This window comes from Aphelocoma coerulescens, chromosome 4, assembly GCF_041296385.1.
Source record: "Aphelocoma coerulescens isolate FSJ_1873_10779 chromosome 4, UR_Acoe_1.0, whole genome shotgun sequence".
Taxonomy (NCBI): Eukaryota; Metazoa; Chordata; class Aves; order Passeriformes; family Corvidae; genus Aphelocoma; species Aphelocoma coerulescens.
This window is the reverse complement of record NC_091017.1, coordinates 23530017-23541546: the sequence shown is the minus strand read 5'-3', so window position 1 is coordinate 23541546 and position 11530 is coordinate 23530017. Positions and strand designations below refer to the sequence as shown.

General features: G+C 41.1%; 1 protein-coding gene and 1 long non-coding RNA gene across 5 annotated transcripts in view; one reads left to right on the top strand and one right to left on the bottom strand.

Annotated features, from left to right (window-relative positions):
- The first annotated feature begins 243 nt into the window (after positions 1 to 243).
- The window catches only part of HPGDS (hematopoietic prostaglandin D synthase), a 31793-nt gene continuing 20506 nt past the window's right edge, over positions 244 to 11530 (top strand). For 2 of the 4 annotated variants that reach the window (XM_069013086.1, XM_069013085.1), the window contains exon 1: positions 244 to 403. The gene's annotated coding sequence lies outside the window, so the exon portion shown is untranslated. The remainder of the gene's footprint in view (positions 404 to 11530) is intronic. The other 2 variants (XM_069013087.1, XM_069013088.1) reach the window with 2 other exon arrangements.
- Positions 2742 to 6887, bottom strand: LOC138109518 (uncharacterized). The gene is made up of 3 exons (XR_011150533.1): positions 6784 to 6887; positions 5904 to 6003; positions 2742 to 2838 (listed from the first exon to the last, which is right to left on the bottom strand). It is a non-coding gene; the product is annotated as an uncharacterized lncRNA (long non-coding RNA).

Genomic DNA, 11530 nt, shown 5'->3' with positions numbered 1-11530 from the left:
ACATTACTTAGCTTGTTCCACACTTTTTACATTTAGAAAAAAACACCCATCATCTGACTCAGCTCCTCAGTGCCTGTCTTTATTATTATTTTATTATTATTATATAGATTCAAATGGCACTTTATCACTTTAAATTTGCTTTGAACACAAGCCAAGAAATTCCAGCACTCAGTATGTTCTGCTAGCCCCAAGTCAGCAAACTTGCTTCTTATCATGAACGATGCATTTGCCGTGGGTGTGAGATGGGGGAGGAAGAGGCGTGCAGGAGGTCACGGGGAGGGAGCGGTTTGCATATTAAAACCCGTGCTCGAGCACATCAGCCTTTTCCCTCCGAGGTCGGGGTCGGCACTCAGAGGGACTCCTGTGCACCGAGGAAGGGACCGCGGATCACCGCACCGAGTGAGTGAGTTCTGTTTCAGCTTCGCTACTGCAGCAGCCTGGCTCCTCTCTTTGCCCTTGCTTCTTCCGATCCTGCTCTGCCCTCCCTAGGCTACCGCTACAGCGGTTGTGTGGGGGGTTACTCTGTCACATTATGCTGCGTGTAGAGCCAGTCCTGAGAGTACTTAATTTTGAGAGTTTTGTTCGGTTTATTCAGCCTGAGTCTCTGAGTGGTGCTACCGGCAGTGAAGAGCTCCATACGGGGGCTGCAAGTGTAACTCAAGTATTCTGTCTATGAACCTTCTTTGGTACTTACAGGCATCCTTAAACTGCCTGCTGCACTTAGGACATCTGTACAATCCCTTGCACCGCTAAAACCAGACTTTACCAAAAGTTATGAACTGCTTTTCCAGAGGCAAACAGGCAGATCACTGGCCTGTTGTAGAAGCAAGCCCCTGTTCCTCATCAGTGCCTTGCGCAGTCAGTACTGAGCTACTTTGATAATCAGGCTGTGTGTCAGGGTACTTGCCAAAGAATAGACAACCTCGTCAGCAAAGAAGTCAGAGTGAGGAAGCTCTGGGCATTCTTCAGGGAGTTTTCAGTAAGTGAAAACCCATGTCAAACCAATATTCAATTTGATGTAAAGGCTGACTAAAATGCCTTCACTTACATAACCAAGTTAAATCTAGGCTAATGTCAGAGAAATTAGATGAATATTAAGCAGCACCAACCAATTATGCTAGGTCATTTTTGTGCACTGTTCTGTTCATTTTTCAAATTCCTGTGTTCTAAACCAATGGATTAACGTACTCTAGTCCTAATTCCCACCATCATTCTATAGAGGAAAAAAAACCCTGCATCTGCTTCCACTGCCTCCACATTTCTCCTTATCAAAACTCGCAGGGTTATTTGTTGTTGATATTTGTCTTTTACTTCAAAATGATACTCTAAATAGCCATTAAGGACTTTTTTCTTTGATCCTAACTGCTGTCATTTTCCTATATACATAATCCTCCCACACACATTTCCTTTTAAAAAGCCATCTCTTGTTTGCTGTTCATTTCAAACTATCCAAGCAAAGAAACTGTAGCTATGAAGTCCCTTTACTGGGCTTCTGTACTCCTTAGAACTGTTTGTAAACACTACTACTGTTATACTCAAAAGTTGCAACATTTGTAAAGAAAAAAAGACACAGAGGTCTTTTTTAAGTTTACTGTTGTTCATTCTTTTGTTTTCTTTAATCCAAATTAGAAACCTCTTCTCCCTAAATATGCACACATTGTGTAAATTACCCCCTGATGCAGATGCATACATGTCCAGGCACACAGTCAAACCTATTTGTATAGAAATAAGACAGAAGCTCTCCAAATTTTAAGCTGAAAATATACACAAAGTAATCCTTAAAGAGTTCTGGGTTTGTGCATGAGCAAGCACGTTAGCCAGCGCAGCACGTTCCTGTGCCACTGACCACCACGCTCTGCTGCTCTAAGGGTTTGCTCCTAACATTTCTCATTGCTCTCTGTCCCACACAACCTTCTCCTGAGCAGCTGGAAAGCAGAAGCAATTGAAGTTGGTGCTCATTTTCAAAACACTTTTGATTGAAATCTCTCCAGAAAGTAATTACACAGCCCAGGAGCCACTGACAAGGCTGGTGTTGGGCTAGCAGGGAGCGTGCCCTGTCACAGAAAGTTATGTTTATTCATACCTGCTGGAGACTTATCATATATCCTGCAAATCTCAAACAGGTGAATTTTTTACCCTTTTAACAGTTAGTCCAAGAAGGGGGAGGAAGAAGAAAGAAGGGGGAAAAAAATCTCTCAAGTCCTACATACACATTTCAAAGTGCCACCAACTTTGAAGAACCTTGTTTAATCTCAAGTCAATCTGCTAAAACTCCCATAAAAAAAGCTACAACAATGAACTGAGAAAAACTGAAATGCCTAATTTTGAATCTCTTTAGAAGTAGTTAAAAATACAGTTGGAATGACTTAGTAAAGAATAAGCATGAAATGGAAGAAAAGAGAAAACAAGGACATTCAGTGATAACGGACTAAGTGTACTATGTTTTGTATTCATAGCAGATGCAAAGAGGGAAGGCAAACAAAGGTTTACACTGTCTCACAAGCTTAGTTTAGCTGACGTGTGACAAAAAACAGTATGTGACATGTAACTGTGTGTCTCAGCCAAAGGAACATGTTTTTGTGCCAGGCACACAGCAATTGGGACTGCCCCGGAGCCAGACTAGCTGCTGTCTCCATGAATGATTGGCTGCAAACTGTCTCTCAGAAAGTACTTTCTCTTAAAGTGTAGAAACACAGGTCAGGGCTTTACATACTGAGCAGTTTGTGACGTAACTCAAGAGTCCAGGATGTTTTTCACTTACGGCCAAATCTGGGTGATCCCCAGGCTTCTGGCTGGGTGTTGCTCAGAGCTGTAGGTCCACATTTGGCAGTGTTGGTCCTCTCAAGAAAAAAATAATTTCAGAATCTGAAAATACTCGAGATCTGTATCCCAGCCCACTCGTGCCTCCCAGGTATGGTGGTCTATGCAAGGCACTGAAGAGCAGAGCAGGAGGACATGAGGAGTTTGTGACCAGGACACATAGTGGATGGTACTGGAGAACTCTGCATAGTGAATAAAACCTTTTCCAATCAAACCTCTACCTGCTACAGGGATCATATACAGTGCTTAAAAGCCTATCTAATTCTTTCACATCTGTAATTTTGGGTTTTTTTTTAGCAAATCATACAGTAGATTCACAACATGCAACAGATCAAGAGCAAAGTAGTTTAGACAAGCAAGGGGAAGGATTTGGTGCTTGTACTCCCTCTTACACATATACACACACTCATATCCACACGTGGCTGGGATAGAAAAAAAGACCATTTTTCACAACCAAGGAAAGATGTTAGGTGGCTAAGACAGTTGCTACACAAATTACTGTGCTGGACAGGCTTGAGAGGTCAGAAAATGGACACGATTCATCCTGGAAAAAGCAGCTGGCTTTGGAGAGCCAACTAAACAATACAGAACAACATCACTCACAACGGATCTCTGAGCTTTGTAGGAATATTGAGAGGTCATGCTGATTCATCTGAAGACTGCAGAGAGAGATGCAAGGCATGAATTTCACAGGGATGACTAGGGGTTGGCAAGCACTAAGATTATTTAGGCTTTTTTTCTACCACAAAATGCTTCTGGGAATTCTTAAAACATCTGATGTGGAAATAAAAGACTTAATTAGTTTTTCCTGAGAAATTATCCTAACCACTCTTTTGTATCTTTCCCAAGATCTCTTGCAATTTTATTTACTAGTATTTAATGGTCTTGGGTGTGTAGTTCATTCATCCAAACGAGGCTGCACAAAACAATTTCAAAAGTTATCTACATAAAACTGGGACCAAGTAGATGCAAATCCAAAGTGTGAGGATCAGACAGAAGGCAAAGTCACCACAGATGCTCAGGCCCTAAAGGGAAGGTGTGGCAAGCCAGGCAAACTGAGGACATGCTGCTAAGGTGGATGAGCAAAGCCCTGTCCATCGCCACTTCACTGCCTCCTTAATCCTGCTCACATGTGAGAGCTCCCTCATGCACTTCAGTTCAAACAAACGGGGTGAACTTTAGATATCTGAGTTAATTATTATCAGTTTGGTTGCAGTTGCCTGAGGGGCAATCACAAACTCAGCTCAGAGGAACCCAGTGGGCCCTAGCATTCTCCTTCCACAAGTCTTGACAGTGGACACCCATTCACTGCCCACTTACACTGGACTCCCACTTTCAAAAAAACCCTTTCGTATTTTTCTTATACTCCTCTTTCACTGATATGTTGTGGTTATTTATCTAAAAAAATTTAGCAAAAAAAAGTGGTGGGGTTTTTTTCCCTGTGTCCTCCAAGGATTTTTCTAAAATTCTGATTTTCCACATCAGCAAAAGAAGCCTGAAGCTTCCTCAGAGAGATAATTGCTTTAAGGTCTCCTACAGCTTCTTTTTTTAAGCCCACATATTGACAGATCAGGCTTTGCTCAGACAGTAGAGTTTTACTCGTCAGGTCACTTAAAATACTCATAACCATTAGTACTATTCAATACTCTAACAGTAATGCCTTAAAACCTCTTCTCATTTTAGCATGCTGATTTCCCCCACAGGTCGCAAACAAGCAGCACACCAGGTGCATGCACATGCAAAATCCTTCTAAAAAAGATTTTATATCTGTATTATGCTTGAAGCGATCCATGTATCTAACCTTGAAAATCATGCTTAGAAGTATCAGGCCACAACCATTATATTTGGAATTTGTTATTTCAAAACTCGACCCTACACCTAACTGCACAAACATTTACTTCAGATGACTTCTGTATTAAGCAGAAAAGGGTGCACAGACTTTTTTCTCTTTTCTCTCCAAGGTCCAGATTGCTGTCTGGCTTAGAAATATAAGAGATCAAATTCAAATGCTTATTTTCTGTAACTGGGCCAGAGTGGGAAAAGAGATCATCAATTTTCAGAAAGAGAGCTTATGTCAGACTGAGAGCTGACAGGAAATAGAATTACTTCGAGTTTTTAATTTTATTTTCTGTCAAAACATACTGCTGAGAAAATCTTCCATTGAAAGACTTGCAGTCTTCCATCAATCTGCCAATATTCTCTAATCCTTCCCCCCAAAAGATGGACAGAAAATTTCTTATTTTCTTTGCTAAAAAATGAGTTAATAAAAAAATCTTTTGGCAGAAAAAACAAACTAACAAACAAAAAAGCAAGCCATCAAATCATTACTATTCTTGGTTTTCTAAGGCTGAGAATATCTCTTAAATCCCTTAATATTTTTGAATCTGTGCTAAAAGCAGGAGAAGTTTATGCTGAAGAAAATGAGTATTTTTCCCTTTTTTTGCTGGACAACAAGAGAAGACCATCTGATTCTTCAATTCTCTGTTTTTTAAAAGGAATCCCAAGGTCATTTACTTCCCCATTCAGGCAGCACATCACATACCCTTCAGTTTTTCCCAGGTGAAGCCATAAGTTGGTTGTGTTAGTGTTACATACATCCGAATAAACAGCTTTGATTAAGCCAGGGTCTTTGCCAGGCAGAGTTGCCAACCTTCCTTGCCAATGAGGAGTCAGAAGGTGGCCAACAGCCACCCCAGGGCTGGTTCTTGCTAACACGAGGGGATTTCTCAGCATCAAACTTTGCTCTCCAAAAAAAGGACAAATGCATCACTATTTCTTTCTGTAATTTCAGCTCAAAATTTAGACAGAAAATATTAACACAGAGAGTCTCAGAGAATAATTTTTCACCCAAGAGAAAAAATTGAAGGCATTCCTACAGCAACCAGTTTGATCAGTAACCAGGAGGAGAGCAGCACCACACCTGCAGGCAGGGCAAGGCTGCTTCTCACATCGCTTCAATCTTTTCAGCACTGCTCAAACAGGAAAATGCAAACAATTATGCCTTTTCCCAAACTTTCTGACTGTTATGTTGGTTAAATAAAAAGGAAGAAATACTTCACATTAACATTTTTTATCTTTCCTACCTTGTGCAGTTTTGCAGTTTATAAAGTTACAGCTGTGGAAGCTTTTCTTTATTTGCCTTCTGCAGTAGCTGTTTGAGTCTTGTCTCTCTGGTTCCTTCCTCTGAAATATGAAAATTTAAACAAATAAAGGCAGAAAGACTCACTTGGACAGTTAAAACATCATTTTAAAATTGAGGAGAGAGAAAGTTGCTTTAATGCTCATCTTTCCAGTCACAGAGATGAGGAATTCACATATATGAGAAGGACAATAAGCAAGATGGGCAATTACTATTCCTAATGTTTCTCAGGTGAAACAAGGCAGACTAAGTCTTCCTCCTGGTTAAAGATTTTTTTTTTTGTACTCCATAAGTAACACAACTATCCCCAATTCCTAAGGAATAGAAACAAAAATCCACGATTCATACTTTAATAAGTCAGGTCACTCCTGAGATGACAGCGTAAGAAAGATTTCTACTTTAATATGCAAAGACTCTTTTGTCTGTATATACAGAGACCTAGCCAGCTCCTCTCCTTTCCTTTTCTAAGCTGACATTAGCACTACTTGGCCCTGTCACTGGGAGTAAGGGAGACAAGAAAGAGTCTTCCCTCTGAAATCCCAGCGTTATCATTAAGGGAAAACATTCACGTGACACTAATTTTAAGACTTCAGACTGCATATGTGACAGAAATACATGAGTAAACATAATGATTGGGTGAAATTGCAGTGCCCCATCCACCCCTGTAGGACACCCAAATCAGGCTGCTGGGTGTGCATCTGCGTCAAAACTTACTTGATTTTCAAGTCAACTTTGCAGAAAAATTTCATAAAGAAACAGCAAATACTTTGAAAACAGCACTAGAAAAAAACAAAAGAAAGAAAAATGCCCACAAAGCTTCTCACCTTTGGATAGAATAGTGCTTAGAGAAGGCACAAACTTCATAAAGCAAGATTCTTCTTGGCAGAAAGATAGCTGTAGGCTTACGTGAGTGGAAGCTGATTTGTTTTTATGCCTTCATCCTGTAAAATAAGGAAAATGGAATATATAATCAGCTTCAGCAACTCAAACACTCTGAATTAATATAGAAGCTTAATCTTACAATAAAATAAAGAGGTGTCCATTGACTGAATCATCACTCCTGAATCATTGCCATGCTCTGGTTGCAATTCAAGAAAGGACAAAGACACGTGGCAGGCAAAGACCTCCAGCTTCCCCTTTTTGGCAGGCCCGCAGCCAGGGCAGCATTGTGTCAGGTACTAACCATGGTGCTTTCCGTAAGTGACTCCTAAATTAATGAAGAGCCCTCATGTTAAATAAATATAAATACAGTCCAATGCGTCATCTTTTCCAAGCACACAGTTCAAGTCCAAAGTTTTAGAAACACCCGGATGAACCTTACCTCAACCCGACTGGTCTTGCTTCGTGAAGGGAACAGCTGGGCTTTTTTATGTTCTGTAACAATGATGAAGCAGTAAGGCAAGAAAATCCTTAATTTCTTGCAGCACAAAGTACAGTTACAGGGGACTTCGCAGCACAAGCCCTTTGTCAGACCTTGGATGCATGTGAACACATAGCTCAACTTAGCTGGCTTTTTCCCCCTCTTCACCCCCAGCTTAGGGAAAGCTCTCTTCTGCTTGTCACCTCAAATACTAATAACCTTACACAGGAAAATGTAATTATGTGCTGCCTTTTAAAATTGTTTTTCTCTGGATTCGCGTACTAAGTATCTGCCATTGTCGCGTTCCACTGCAAAGGAATCGTGTGGGGTTTCTTTTAAACAGATTTCTCAGAGTAAATAAAGCAGAAATGCAGGAAATACTCCATCTAAGAACTGTTTATTGATAACAAAAGCCAAGTGTTCTTACCGAAGGTGGATAGAAAAGAGAACAGAGAGGCAGGGCAAGCAGAGCAGCAGGGAGAAGGCGAGAAGGGGCAGAAGGAGCTGAACCTCCAGACAAGCCTCCTGCCCCCTGGAAGTCGAGACGGCAGGCCCCGGGTATGGCGCAGATAACTGCGTTTGTGTGCCAAGGCTCCTCCCATAGTCCCATCAACCATCGGCTAGACTGGGGGAATTTTTCCCTGGGAGCAGCAGGAATTTCACCGCCTGCGGCCCAGTGGTGGAAGTTTTCTCTGCCCTGACTGACTGCCAGGAGAATTGCCCCCAGAACCAAAGCTTCCCACCATTTTCTAAAGGCCTTGTCCGCGTAGAGACCCAAAATGGCGGCGGTCTCTGCCCCCCTCACGCGTCCCAGCTGCCTCCTGCATGCGGCAAACATTAAAGCTCTGTAGTTATTTTCCTCCCCGTGTCAGAAAATGGATTTATAGCATAAAACCTCGACAATGTTGAGGCATTAATAAAAGTTAAATTGGTTCCTCACATGCATCCAGGTTTTGGTGCCTGTTACGAGCCTGAAGAATATTTTCTTGTATTACCTTGAGGGCTGGATTTTCCAAAAGAGAGATGAAATACTGTTCCTCTAGAGAGCCCAGCAGAGTTTTGGTGCTTAATTTTGCTTAGGCTGGGCCTGCAGAACCAAACACTGGCTAGCAGAGGCTGCCTGCTCTGGGTACACACACAAAACTCATCCTGAGCAGTGTCCAGTCTGCCAGTGTTTTTTCTCTTCTGTACTTCTGCTATCTGAAACTCAATATTGCAGTTCGCAGAGAATGCTGGTTCCTTCCTGGGCTCTACTTTTTAACTCTAATCCTGCTTGAAGTTGTCAAATGGATTGCTCAGTCCTGCTTCAACTGGAATAAAAGCATCCCAAGTTCATCAGGAAATACAGTATCTCCATAAAGCCACAAACAGTTTTAAATAATTTGAAATCTGTCCTAAAATTTTTAGACACTTGTAACTCCACACTGATTTTTTGACTCATGAGTATAATGGTGGATGCCAACTTTACACATATTTGAGATTCTCTCAGATTTCCTGTTTGATTTTGTCACTGAGCGGTTCCAAGTTGAATTTAATCATGAGATCCATTAATCTCCTGTTTAAAGGTATGTTAAAGCCAGTTAAGCTGGCTTTCAGAAAGTCACAAAGGAAAGCCAGAAAATCAGCTAAGCAGGTCAACAACTTTAAAGCATTAAAGTTAATTTAATAGTAAATATAAAGCTGTTGAGTTCATGGCTTTGAAATCTGTATGCAATGAAACTGGGACTGAAGTGTCAGGAAAATCCAAAAACGCCAGAAGTTTATGTCCAAAAAGGAGACAGAGGAGTCCTGCAACTTTATTCAAATAAAGGGAGAGAGTCCACAGGGGCACACGCCTACGGGGTTTTCTCTCTCGAGGTTTCGGAGGGTGCAGCCTCCTTTGATCCCAAGCTCCCGGCCGCACGTTGCGCTCTTCCTTTCCCCACTGGCTGAGGTACTGGGAAGGTGCAGCCTTCCCACACTGCCTACCACATATCCTCCCCTTGAACCTACTATTTTACCCCAAAGTTCAGAAGTTCAGGCTTGTGCAGACCCCTGTCTGTTTCAGGAGCCAAGCTGTCTGGGCTCTGCAACAAACCTGCTGCCCAAAGTTAGTAGAGACATTAAGACCCCCTTTCAAAGATGTTAACACCCATACCTTCACCCATCAAATTGTTTGTAAAGACATGAGCTTTCCTCTCGGAAGTGCTGTCAGATAGGACAGGGCAGGTGTACAGGGCTGTTCCAGCCATGTATTCATCAGTTAGAAATTGGAAAAACAGAGCTTAGATGGCAGGTTTATTGGTGGAAGGTAAATCAGCCCCCTCCTGTCTTTATACACACCTGGCTTTGCAATGAACTCACCTGAACATATTTAATAGCACTAAGAAGGTGGCTAAATGCCTGCAAGTCTGGATACTGAGGTCCACCCACCACCACCACCACCCTTCAGTATTTTTAAGCCATGACTAGCCTAGAAAAAGAGAAATAATTTTAAATAGTTTTAAAGATTTTCCTGCTCTCCACCTCCAAAAAAATTCCTAATATCTTCATCCCAAAAACCAGCTCAAAGACACCAGATAGATCTTTTTCCCCTAGAAATGTCATTTTTCAATAATTCAGTAATTCTGCATGGTTTTAATAGTTTTGATTTTTCTTCCTGAACCCCTTCCTTATAAAAAACACTGCAAAAAATGAGGTAAAGGAAGACAAGTTAAAAAAACCCCTAACATCTTACTTTGTATGTTTGGCAAAAAGCTGTTCTGAACACAACCATTTCTTTCATTTAGAAACTTATCTGTAATTGTTTAGGAAGCACTACTCCTGACATTTCACAGTAAATATAAATAAAAAATAAAACCGACAAACATTTACAAAAACATGCTTACAGTAAAGCTATAAAGGCTTTCAAAATGTCAAGTATTTTTGGTAAGCTCCTTGTGGAGTTGGTTTTGGTTTCGTTTTTTTTTATTCATGGATGGAAAAAAAAATCATAAGCTTAAAAGTGCATCACCACTACAAATACTTGGTTACTCCTTACAGTGTGTTCATTAGAAATTTGTTTAGCTTTGCTTTAGACAACTCAAACAATAGTTTCCACTGCTCCCTTGACAGACCAAAACATTCCACTGTCTACCACAACAGGCAGAGAGTCTTGCTGATCATCAGCCAAAATTCCCAATTCTTTACATCACTTCACTACTCGACTAGACATGTCTTTGTGTACAGAGTGCTCCCACAGCAAGAATTAGGCTCTTCAACACACTCACCTACCAGAATGTTTAGGCTTCAGCCAACTCCAGCCCTCTCTCTATATAGCTGTCTACTTCCTCACAACTTCACCTTAAAAATCTACTATTCTTATGCTTTTAAGTGCCTTCCAGCTGCCAGCAACTATTTGCTAACACAGGGCTAAGCAGGCTAGAGGCAGGCAGGAAACGGGAGCCATGTGTGAGTGGTGCAGCAAGTTCAGGGCACTGGGACTGCTATAGATGTTTATGGAAAAATCTATGGACACTCCTAAAGAAGGGGAACAGACACAAAGTCAGTAAATCAGACTAAATCAGTAGCATTTGCTTGTCTCTAAAAAACTGAAAAGTAAGACTTAAGGTTTGGGGTTTTCTTCCCTTTGGCTCCTGAATCACTGTCATGAATCTCAGATAACACATGCTCTTTGAAAAATTCTATTCCTTGCTCTCAAATGACCACACCAAATCAGAAACAGGGACAAAAGGGAAGAAAATCCTGCTTCTATCTCATTCTCTCTTCTTACATTAACTTTGTAGACATATAATCCAAATTCATAGCATATAATACTATATAGTTTTAGTATATACTCAATAGAGCATACCAAGTAATAAATCTGGGCACAAAATTGGAAAATGGAGCAGCCAAGCTCTGCCGCTTACCTAAAACATGCTTGAAAAACCTGGGATTTTCAACATTTCTCTCTTTTATATTGTGCAAAGGAGCACACTTGGCTTAATAATTGTAGTGGTGTGTCTGTTTTGAAGCACTTGTAGATATCTCCGTTGGTAACTTTCCAGCTCTGTTCCTGCTTCTCTGCTAGGCCATCTGACATGAAAAGTCTGCATTCGCTAATAATGCGAATCTCCATTCATTAATAATTCACTTCTGAGTCTGCTGTGTGCTGTAGGGGAACAGATAACTTTCACATTGAATTAAGCAGCCTCTAGTGGGCTCATTTGCTCTGCTTTTTTTTGTTTTTGTTT